Source organism: Neoarius graeffei, chromosome 11 (genome assembly GCF_027579695.1).
Source record: "Neoarius graeffei isolate fNeoGra1 chromosome 11, fNeoGra1.pri, whole genome shotgun sequence".
NCBI lineage: Eukaryota > Metazoa > Chordata > Actinopteri > Siluriformes > Ariidae > Neoarius > Neoarius graeffei.
Genome location: NC_083579.1, coordinates 64,326,730 through 64,339,659, shown reverse-complemented (window position 1 = coordinate 64,339,659; position 12,930 = coordinate 64,326,730).

Sequence of the window (12,930 nt, the reverse complement as noted above, 5' to 3'; positions counted from 1 at the left end):
CTTTGCTCCAATTTATATGTATGTGTATGTATGTATGTATGTGTGTGTGTATATATATATATATATATATATATATATATATATATATATATATATATATATATATATATATGTGTGTGTGTGTGTGCGTGTGTGTATATATACTGTATATATACCTGTGAGTGTTTAGTCTATGTCTATTTCTTATCTAGAGTGTTTATACTGTTTATATTGTTTATTATATTGTTTATTTCAGTTATTCTATTTTTATTTATTGCATTGCCTGTTTGCATCGTGGGTCAGAGAGGACTGAAATTTCATCTGTGCTGTATGCCGAGCATGTATAGCATATTTGACAATAAACTTGACTTGACTTGATTATTATACATACAGTGCCTTGCAAAAGTATTCATACCCCTTGAACTTTTTCACATTTTTCCACCTTACAACCACAAACTTAAAAGTTTTTGATTGAGATTTTATGTGATAGACCAACACAGAGTAGCACATAATTATGAAGTGAAACGAAAATGATAAATGGTCTTCAAAATTTTAAACAAATAAAAAGCTGAAAAATGTGGTGTGCATTAGTATTCAGCCCCGTCCTCTGATACCTCTAAATACAATCCAGCGCAATCAATTGCCTTCAGAAGTCATCTAATTAGTTAATAGAGTCCTACTGTGTGTAATTTACTCTCAGCATAAATACACTTGTTCTGTGAAGGCCTCAGTGGTTTGATAGAGAACACTGAAGAACAAACAGCATCATGAAGACCAAAGAACTCACCAGACAGGTCAGGGATAAAGTTCTGGAGAAGTTTAAAGCAGGGTTAGGTTATAAAAAAATATCCCAAGCTCTGAACATCTCAAGAAGCACTGTTCAATCCATCATTCAAAAATGGAAAAAGTATGGCACAACTGCAAACCTACCAAGACATGGCCGTCCACCTGAACTGACAGAGTGAGCAAGGAGAGCACTGGTCAGAGAAGCAGCCAAGATCACTCTGGAGGAGCTGCAGAAATCCACAGCTCAGGTGGGAGAATCTGTGCACAGAACAACTATAAGTCATACACTCCAAAAATCTGGCCTTTTTGGAAGAGTGGCAAGAAGAAAGCCATTGTTGAAAGACAGGCATAAGAAGCCATGTAGGGGACACAGCAAACATGTGGAAGAAGGTGCTTTGATCAGATGAGACCAAAGTTGAACTTTTTGGCCTAAATGCAAAGCGCTATGTGTGGCGGAAAACTAACACTGCTCATCACCCTGCACACACCATCCCCACTGTGAAACATGGTGGTGGCAGCATCATGCTATGGGGATGCTTTTCTTCAGCAGGGGCAGGGAAGCTGGTCAGAGTTGATGGGAAGATGGATGGAGCTAAATACAGGGCAATCCTGGAAGAAAACCTGTTGGAGGCTGCAAAAGACTTGAGACTGGGAAGGAGATTCACCTTCCAGCAAGACAATGACCCTAAACATACAGCCAGAGCTACAATGGAATGGTTTAGATCAAAGAATATTCATGTGTTAGAATGGCCCAGTCAAAGTCCAGACCTAAATCCCATTGAGCATCTGTGGCAAGACTTGAAAATTGCTGTTTACAGACGCTCTCCATCCAATCTGGCTGAGCTTGAGCTATTTTGCAAAGAAGAATGGGCAAAAAATTCAGTGTCTAGATGTGCAAAGCTGGTAGAGACATACCACAAAAGATTTGCAGCTGTAATTGCAGCAAAAGGTGGCTCTACAAAGTATTGATGCAGGAGGGCTGAATACTAATGCACATCACATTTTTCAGATTTTTATTAAAATTTTGAAGACCATTTATCATTTTTGTTTCACTTCACAATTATGTGCTACTCTGTGTTGGTCTATCACATAAAATCTCAATAAAAAAACTTTTAAGTTCGTGGTTGTAAGGTGGAAAAAAGTGAAAAAGTTCAAGGGGTATGAATACTTTTGCAAGGCGCTGTATCTGTAGCCGCTTATCCTGTACAGGGTCACAGGCAAGCTGGAGCCTATCTCAGCTGACTATGGGTGAGAGGCGGGGTACACCCTGGACAAGTTGCCAGGTCATCGCAGGGCTGACACACAGGGACAAACAACCATTCACACTCACATTCACACCTACAGTCAATTTAGAGCCACCAGTTAGCCTAACCTGCATGTCTTTGAACTGCAAGGGAAACCGGAGCACCTGGAGGAAACCCACGCAGACACGGGGAGAACATGCAAACTCCACACAGAAAGGCTTTCATCGGCTGCTGGGCTCAAACCCAGGACCTTCTATATAGTCATGTTATAGTCATGTTGTCTGTTATTGCCCAAATGAGGATGGGTCCCCTTTTGACTACGTTCAGACTGCACCCTGAAACGACCCATATCTGATTTGTTGTGAAATCCGATTTTTTTGTTAGGCCGTTCACATTACCAATTATATGAGACTTGTATGCGATCTCCAATATGAACGGAAAACGACCCAAAAGTGTCCCGCATGCGCAAATTGACACGTAATATAAGCACATCTACGTAATACGTAAACAAAAAAAAGCGCACTCTTCAAGTTTGCAAGTAAAGCATGGAGATGAGGCGAGACCTGGCACGGCGGAACTCACACAATAATCTGATTAATGTGGGCAGCAGACTAATGAGACCGAAGGTGTCAAATTACTGGAAATTTCCAGAACAATCTTATAATCTTGTAATACAGGATGGTTTAACATCCAGGTCCCTACCAAATCCACCATTAGCTTCAGTGCTTAATTTGTAAAGTGGGAGGTCAGGAGCGCAGAGGATGAGTGGCTCCGGTGCGAAAAAAAGAAGGGGGCGCTTCTGGGCATGTATTGTAATAACACTGCAAATTAAGTTCATCTGCGAAAAACCCTGCTCACACTCTGCACTTGAGATAGGGACAGTGTTGATCGCAGCCAAGAGGCCCTTCAGTTCATCTGGGATGAATTCTCCATTACTTTCCCTGAATTCCCTGATGACATGTCGTGGGTCATTGATGCAAAACTGCTGGCAGAGTGCTTCCACTTCTTTTTCCCCGAACAGCGCGTCTTCCTCCCGCGGCCACGGAAGTGTGCACCCTCCTTTTCCGTAATATACAAACAGATATTTTGTGGATGTCGTTTCATGAGAGAAATCACCAACAAGACAGATATCAGAATCAGACATTAACACTAAATAAACTTGCATTTATTTATTTAATTATTTGGGTTTTTTTTAATTTTGTTACATAGTCAAGAGAGGTGGCGGATCACCGGATCCAGTGTAAATAGCTGCCGGAGCCAACGTCCGAGGTTCCGGAGCGCGCTCCAGCTTGCTCCCCCTCAAATTAAGCCCTGATTAGCTTGATCAATTCTATAAAAGTCTATTTAAATTCTGAAAACTGTACAAATGTTGTTGTTTTCCACCAAAGAGGCGGGATTAGCCAACGCAGAATAGTGACGTTTGTCTCTTGTTGATGACGTGTAGGTCGCATGACTGCGACCTGTCCAGTCAGACTGCAGTCGCATGTGAAAATATCGGATATGCATCGGATTTAGGACCACATATCCAAGCGGCCTGGGTCGCATGTGAAAAAATCAGATCTGTGTCGTTCAGATTGTCAATAACAAATCGGATACAGGTCGCATATGGGCAAAAAAATCGGATATGGGTCGTTTCAGGGTGCAGTCTGAACGTAGTCTTTGAGTCTGGTTCCTCTCGAGGTTTCTTCCTCATGTCATCTGAGGGAGTTTTCCCTTGCCACCGTTGCCACAGGCTTGCTCATTGGTGATAGATTAGGGATAAAATTAGCTCATGTTTTAAGTCGTTCAAATACTGTAAAGCTGCTTTGAGACAATGTTTATTGTTAAAAACGTTATACAATTAAACTTGACTTCTTGCTGTGAGGTGACAGTGCTAACCACTACACCTACGTGCCACCCAATAACATCCTTATAAGAGTGTAAAAACTGCAGGGTACTCCAAAATAAACTGTCTAACTCTGTATTAGATTACAGCCATTTCGCAGATGCTATTACCCAGAGCGACGTACAACAGGACCCTGACATACCCACAGTAGTGGGCAGCCTGGGGAGCAGTTGGGGGTTAGGTGCCTTACTCAAGGGCACTTCAGCCATTCATGCTGGTCCAGGGAATCAAACCGGTGACCCTTTAGTCCCAAAGCTGCTTCTCCAACCTTTAGACCATGGCTTCCCCTATATAAGTGGGGAAGGCCTTATTAAAGGCTTATAAAATTGGGGAGGCCATATTAAATTGACAATTGTTACAGCAAGTGCTAGCCTGGGCTTCAGATGAGTCAAGAAGCCACAGTTATTACTGTTTAGTCTAGTGGAGTATGGCTCAGTCCTACCTGCTTCTGTATGCCCTCCAGAGCATATGAAAAGCTGGTTTTATGGCATTCCCCTCAGGGTGAAAGGTCAATGGTCAGATCATCAGGCAGACCATAGCATGTCCCTCTGTCATCTCGCATTAGTAAGGCTAAGTGGAAAGGCATTAGTGTGGCTCCTTTGAAGACTTTGATGAATATGTAAGTACAGTGCATGTGTGAGTTTATGACATGAATGAGGGAAAGACTCCATCCTTCTTTGGATACTCTCCAGGCATAAAAGTGGCAAACACAGCAGGCTGAGTGCTTTGTCTGTCCAGCACGATTGCCCTGGAGTGCCATTTGTCATCGTAGAAGAGTACAGAATTGCATGCTAAGGAGTAACATAAGACATATGGCCCTTTTCCACTACCCTTTTTCAGCTCACTTCAGCTCGTTTCAGCTCACTTCAGCCCGACACAGCTCGCGTTTCGACTATCTAAGAACAGCATGACTCAGCTCGCTTTAGCCCTGCTCAGCCCCCAAAACTCGCACAGTTTTGGAGTGGGGCTGAAGTGAGCCAAACCGAGCTGAGTGAGGCTAGGGGCGTGAGGAGACACTCCCCTGTGCACTGATTGGTGAGGAGGAGTGTCCTCACATGCCCACACATGCCCCGCGAGCACGCTGGGATCTGTAAACACCGTAAACCCAGAAGAAGGAGAATTATGAGAATTATGAAGCCTTATGCGCCTCGCCTCATCTATGCGCTCTTGCCAGTATCTGTTGGCGTTGTCGGTGACAACAAGCCACAGCACCAAGACCAGCAACACTAACGACTCCATGTCCTCCATGTTTATTGTTTACTATCCGGGTCGTGAGACTACCGCTTAAAAGATCACTGATGTCACTGTTTGCGCCACCTAACGACATCACCTGACGTCCACCCACTTTCGCTAACTCCACCCAATGTGTCCACCCACTTCCAGCCAGCACGGTTCAGCGCGGTTGTAGTCGAAATGGAACTCCAACAGCCCCGCTCAGCTCGACTCAGCCCGACTCAGCACGGCACGGCTCAGCCCAACTCAGCCGCGTTGGTAGTGGAAAAGCGGCAATAGTTCACAGTCCCATCTATCTCCTACAGTGAGCATTCAGAGGTTTATATTTTGTTGAAACCTAAACTGTGCACTGAATACTGTAAAATTAGACTAAACTATTTGCAACATTGCATTTTTGAAAAATGACAGTTTTCAGAGACTGAAAGGTTTATCTTTGTAAAGTATTTTGCTGAAAAATGTTGTGTTTAGGGGGTAAGGGTGTGGTCAGGCTGTCATTAGTTTTGATGTGGTTTATTGCTAGGTGCTCTACACTTCATCTGTTTAATCCATGGGCAAAGTCCCAAAAGAATTAAACCTTCCAACAAGGCTTCTAGCATCCTGCATTCCATAGTACTGCTACCATATGCTACCATTTAGCAAGGCACATGAACCTAACCTATGAAGGTCTGAGATTAAGGCCCACTTTACACGGGGACGGTATAAAACAAAAACGCAAAAGTCCGTTTTTGTTCTCACTTTTTTCCGCGTCTACATGACCGTTTTCAAGGAGGAAATCTGCGTCTATACGGTGACGCATAAATGTCTCCGCTATGTCTGCACGCATGCGCAACGTCTTCTGTCTTGTCTGATCTGCACCGCTGTTCTGTCAAGTTATCCTACCAAGCCTACTACGCATGTGCGAAATCCAGGAGGGTAGGAAAATTTAACAGTAGTTTTGTCCCACCGATCAGCTGGGCTGATAGAAAATCGGTGAGAATTTCACGCATTTGCCGATTTTTATGTTTTGTGCGTATTGGTCGAGTCTTTGGCTGAGTCAAATAATTTGTAATGACTTATTTTGAATAATAAAACGGTCTGTATGCGAACTTGCTAGGATAACTTTACAGAACACCGGTCCGGCTGAGGTACTGTAGTGCTCGAGGGAGGAGCAGGAGCAAACCGAAACTCTTTTAATCTGCCTTTATTAAGTAACACTCACTCTTGTTTCGGTGAAGAAGAGAAAAGGCAGTGTCCATCTCAGCAAAATAAACCCGTTCGGCTGCTGATTTTGTTTTCAGTCTCGGGTTTATGGTTTCACGAGCGGCTTGAATAGGCGGCGCGCGCGTGCACGCACACGCGTGTGCGCGCGTGCGTGTAACTTGGCAACACCAAACTGAGGAGCTCCAGCCGGGCGGGTGAGCAGGAAAACACATCTACTGCATTAAAACACAGAGCAGCTTGAAGGTCTGTTGGATCGATGTAATCAGACATGCTCTTACTTTTTTTTTTTGGATAGGACAGTGTAGAGAGACAGGAAATAAGTGGGAGAAAGAGACAGGGAGGGATCGGGAAATGACCTCGGGTCAGAACCGAACCTGGGTCCCCGGATTTTATGGTATGATGCCTTAGCCATCTGAGCCACGACACCCCCACTTACTTTCTTGCTTCCCGGGCTAGCATGTACAGTATATGACACATGTATGACGTAAACGCGTACCCGACGTGAGCAGATCCGAGCAGAGTTTCGCGTATTGGGTAGTTTAGACGGATACGCAATGGGGGCCGTTTTTAAACTTATCCACTTTGGAAGGCGTTTTCAATTTTATCCGTTTTTCAGCCTCGGAAACGCCGTCCTTGTGTAAACGAAAGGCACTTCTGATAAAATATTTAGTCGTTTTTACCCGACAGCGTCCTCGTGTAAACGGGCCCTCAAGTACTGCTGTGGTTTGCAGTTTCTTTTTTTTTTACATTGCAGGTCTTAGGCCTCCAATCCACTCTTCTTTAACTTCAACTAATTTTACCTTTTTGTTAGCCTTTCGATGTTCACTTGGACAACTCAAACCCCTTGGGAAACTAATGTAGGCAATTAGTGAAACAGGTATCAGCACTGCAATTATTGAGACAAAAATTTTGAGATATTCTGTATTTTTTTCTGGAAAAAGCAGGATTGTGTGATAATAGAAGGTTCACGGTTATCGATAAGTGTTAGTCTGCTGCCATTTCACAATTCAGTGAATCAGTGCTAAATGTAAATAAAAGTGCTGCATAAATAGCATAATATTTAATTTTACACAGTCTATGAAAATGTATAAATAAATGCATATGTAAATGAGTTTCAGTGTCATGATGTTTACACCAAAACAAATCTTTGCAAAGTCTCTACACCTTTTGTTTGTGGACACATGGTCTGTTTATGCTGCCTGTTTCTTTACTGAATTCTGCCTAGTGAATAGTTATATCTGTCTGCTGACCCCCTGATACAACTTAGGGCTCTTTTCTTAACATTAACAGAAAAAGTATGCTAAGAGTACCTTAAAAAGCAATGGCTGAGGTACGTTATAAAATAAAATTTAAATGTGAGAAAATCTTTATACAAATTACGCAAGGATAAAGTCCTTCCATCTTTGAAATAGTCATACAACTTTTCATCTACTTTCAAATGTTCAAACATTCAAACACTTTACATATATAATAAAATGCCAATATAATAATTAGTTACAAATGATATTGTTGGGTTATTTTTGATGTGGCTGAAATATAACATAACATCTATTTCTTCATAATAAATATCAGTGTTAATATTTTTAAAGGAGAACTGAAGTCATTTTTAAACTTGCTTTATTTCTTAATTAACGTATTATTCAATTACGTTTTCGGTTTTAGTAACCTTATATCGTGACTCGTATTGGCAACTAATTGCAATTAAATATTATACTTATCGGCCTATTCGGTTTTTAGCCATGTTGAATTTAGTTCGTTTGGTCCACGGCAGGCGTCACTTATCTGCGCGATCTTCACAAGACTTGTGCGAGGCTTCGAAACGTGAAGTGTCAGCCAGGTGTCAGTGCCGCCATTTTGAAAACTCTTTTTCAAACAAAATATTGCACAAAAACGAGTTTAAATGACGATTACAGTCTACTTTTTTCAAACTTTCCTGATTGCTATCAAAACAAACAAAACATCCAGCTTGATTACATCAGCATTCGAAAGAGGGCGCGCGCATCTTTTGATGATGTTGGCAGATGTTGGTCACTTTGATTTCTGCTGTATGTTTTACTTCCGTCCTACGATGTTTCGCACAGGTCTCAACGAATCTCGTTTATGGCCATTGCTTTGACATATGGACTGATATGTTACAGAGCATATTTCAAACACTCATAACTTGCTATAGCAGTGACAAAATAGCTATCAAAATGCATTCCTATATTTAATAAAATGAGATAAATAGAATTTTGATAATAAAAAAATTGCCTTCAGTTCTACTTTAAGCTTCACGAAGCCTTTCCAATCGTGTTGAATGTCTCGGTTCCTCTGCTTCATACTGTATACTTACTAGCGGTCTCTAATGACCAAAAAAACAAACAAGCAAATGAACAAACAAACAAAAAAACTAAGCCCATGAAACTATTTGAAGACTGAACTGTGTGTGTAAAAGAAATAAACAGCAGATGTACTGTATGCCATGTCAAATATACAAACGGTTGTGTCGCATTTTTATCACAGCCCAGAATATGTGGCCAGAGATCTTTCTGTATGTTGATAGTGCATCTATGTTGTGTTTGCTGGTGATGCTGCACTGATGTCACACATTGATGCTGGCCTCCAACAACGAGTAGATTGTTTTTCCTATGCCTGCAAGGAGTTTGGGGTGACCATAAGCATCAAGAAGACCAACATCCTGGCCCAGGATGCTGACTCTCCTCCTGTCATTGCCATTGATGACAGCCATATTGATGTAGTGGACAACTTCACCTTTGGGATGGCACGGTGGTGTAGTGGTTAGCACAGCAAGAAGGTCCTGGGTTTGAGCCCAGTGGCTGATGGGGGCCTTTCTGCGTGGGTTTCCTCCGGGTGCTCTGGTTTCCCCCACAAAAATGTCCAAAGAAATGCAGTTAGGTTGTTTCCCAAGCCTGAAAATAGGAGGGTTGTGGCAGGAAGGGCATCTGGCATAAAACTCTGTTCCAATTAATATGACGTGCATCAATAGGGTCCATGTGGACCCCGACCTGGCACCAATGCTGGACAAGGGAGAAGAAAATGATGAACAATTCCACCTTTCTAGGGTCTATGATATCTAGCTGGATGCTGGACCCCAAAGTCAAGAATTGCTAAAGTCACAGTGGTTATGGCAAGACTGAACAAGAGTGTATGGTCCAGTATTCAACTGACTGTAAATACTAAACTGCTTTTGTACTCAACACTCTCCTTTATGGCAGCAAGTCCAGGACAACATATGCGAGGCAGGCAAAAAGGCTTAACAGTTTCCACCTCTGTCTCTTTAGGCGTATTCAGAACATTCCGTGGCAGGACAGATTGACCAATACAGAGGTCCTTCACCATACGCTTGTACACCCTTCTAAACTGTAGACACCTCAGGTGGCTAGGCCATGTGTGTTGCATGGACTCAGGGCACATTCCAAAGGATATGCTGTACGGCAAACTGTGTGAAGAGTCACGTCCAGTTGGAAGGCCACATCTCTGCTTTAAAGATGTGTGCAAGAGAGACTTAAAGCTGGTGGGCATCAATCCGAGCAGCTGGGAAAACACAGCAGACTCACGTGAAGCTTGGAGGGCCACAGTCAGAAACGGTATGCAGAAGACTGAAAGAGACAGAAATGACCAGCTCACGCTGACAAGAGCTATGAGGAAAGCGAGGGCAACATCTTCAAGAGAGCCATCATCATTTATATGCAGCCACTGTGCAAGAGACTGTCATTCTACACTGTCAGAAATAGGGGTACAGTAGGAGTCCATTTCTGTTCCCCAAGGTACAGTCAACACTAATGTACCCCTCAGGGCTCATTATTAGACCTCAAGGTGTCATGCTCCGCCCCGGACATCCACTCCAGAGATTACGGATCTCTCACGCCAGCGCCGATCCGGATCTGGGACAGGAATTCCTTCTCCCCTGAACTCACTTCCTGGTTTTCACTGCTGCTTATATAAAGGCCATTCTCAGACTCTGTTTTTGCCAGAACGTCTTATTTGCTTCTTTAGCTGTTTCTGTGCCTCTCTTGCTCCTCATGGTTTTTCTCTGTAGTGATTTTCTCTTGTCCATGTTTTTTTTACTAGCGTTTTTCAGGTTCTTGGTTTTTTGCACTAAGGGTTATTTCTGGTTCATGGTTTTTGCACTAAGGGTTTTCTGGTTCATGGTTTCTTGCACTAAGGGTCTTTTCTTGTTTATGTTTTTTTGAGCTAGCTTTTTTGTCTTTGCCTGTCTCATGTTTTTGTCAAGTTGTTTGTTCTCATTTTGCCTGGACTATTTTTGCTATTTGTTTTTCGTCCTGTTTGTTTATCTTTTGCCACACCCTTTCTTCCCTGTATTAAATCATCTTATTTATTGGATTACTGTCTGTGTTCTGTTTTTGGATCCTAACTTCACCATACCTCCACCAGCCCTAACAGTAAGTTCTGGCCAACATGGATCCAGCGGAACTCGCCCATCTGAGAACAGCCATCCAGCAGCAAGGGACTCTCCTCAGGACCCACCAAGAAGACCTACAACAAATTACCCAGAACCTCGCCACCCTGTCCAACGCACTCAACCTGCTCACCACGCAGATGCAGCACTGTCAAGCCATGCCTACTCCTGCTCAGCCATCTCCTACTTCAGCCCCTGCCACCACCTTTCTCCATGAACCGAGACTTCCAGCACCTCAGCCCTACAATAGAGAACCAGGTACTTGCAGATCGTTTTTGTCTCAATGTTCGTTGATCCTAGAACTGCAACCTCTGGCCTTCCCCACAGAACACTCCTGGGTAGCATATACAATAACACTCCTCACTGGCAAGGCCAGAGAGTGGGGAACTGCGGTCTGGGATGCCAATGCATCCTTTTGTTCCAGTTTCAAGGATTTCTCCAAGGAGATGAGGCGAACTTTCGACCGTTCTCTGTCTGGCTGGGAGGCAGCCAGAGAGCTCATGGAGCTGCGGCAGGGGTCCTGGTCTACCTTGGATTATGCCATTGAGTTCCAGACGTTGGCAGCTTCATGCGGTTGGAACAAGAACACCCAGATTGACTCGTTCCTGCACGGCTTGTCCAACGCCATCAAGGATGAGTTGGTATTGTGGGAACTGCCATCAGACCTCTCCAGCCTCATGGACCTCACCAACCGCATTGATGCTCAGATCCAGCAATGGAGGAGAGAGAAGAACCGCCCCAGCTTCACCTCCTCTCCATCCTCCGCCGTGTCCGTCAAACCCATGCAGGTAGACCGGGTTCGGGTGTCAGTGGAGGAACGACATCGCCGGTGGAGCACGGGGGCCTGCTTCTACTGCTGTCAGCTGGGACACATCTGCTGAGCCTGCCAGCTAAAAGGACGAACCCACCAGCGAATCAAGGGGCCCTGGTGAGCAACCTCAGAACCAGTCCCCTGCTAATTGTCCGTTACTTCCTGTCATCATTATCTGTGACAACCAGCATCACCACCTCCAGGCCCTCATTGACTCAGGGGCAGACAGGAACCTGATCTGTTCTGCCACTGCCAAGCGTCTGGGAATCCCGCTACTTGCTCTCAATGTCCCTCTCACTGTCCTGACACTCAATGGCACCAGCTTGACCAGCATCACCCACCTTACCGCCCCGCTCACCCTAAGGATTTCTGGTAACCACTCAGAAACCATTCAGCTTCACGTCATGAACAACCCCCACATACCCATCGTCCTAGGATTACCATGGTTAATGCAGCACAACCCCTACCTTAACTGGGCTGACAACACCATCCTAGGCTGGAGCCAGTCCTGCCTAGCTTCCTGTCTGAACTCCGCTCTGCCTCCCACCCAACCACTGCAGCCTTCAGCCAGTGAGTTCCCTGACCTCTCTCACATGCCTTTGGAATATCTGGATCTCAAACTTGTTTTCAGCAAGACCCGAGAAGTGTCCCTCCCTCCTCACAGACCCTATGACTGTGGAATCAACCTCCTACCCAGGACAGCACCACCCACAGGATGACTCTACTCTCTTCTGTCAAAAGGCAAGCCATGGAGAAGTACATCTCCAAATCTTTGGCAGCTGGGATCATCCATCCTTCCTCTTCCCCAGCAGGGGTGGGATTCTTCTTCATGGAAAAGGACAAGTTGCTCCGCCCCTGCATTGACTATTGGGGTCTCAACACCATCACGATCAAGAACCGCTACCCACTACCGCTCATGACCACGGCCTTTGAACTACTCCAGGGAGTCAAGGTATTCACCAAGCTAGATCTACACAATGCATACCATCTCATCAGGATCAGGGAGGGGGATGAGTGGAAGATGGCCTTTAACACCACCACTGGTCACTACGAGTACCTCGTGGTCCCTTTCGGCCTGACCAATGCACCTGCAGTCTTCTAGGCACTCATTAACGACGTCTTAAAGGACTTCCTAAACATCTTCATTTTCGTGTACCTGGATGACATCCTGATCTTCTCCTGCTCCCTGGAGGAACATTGGGGTCACGTCCAGCAGGTCCTCCAGCGCCTGCTAGAGAACAAATTGTTCGTCAAGGCAGAAAAGGGCAAATTTCACCAGAGCTCTGTCTCGTTTCTGGGATTCATCATCTCCTCAGCAAGGATCCAGATGAACCCCCTCAAGCTCAAAGCAGTTGCTGATTGGCCCACCCCA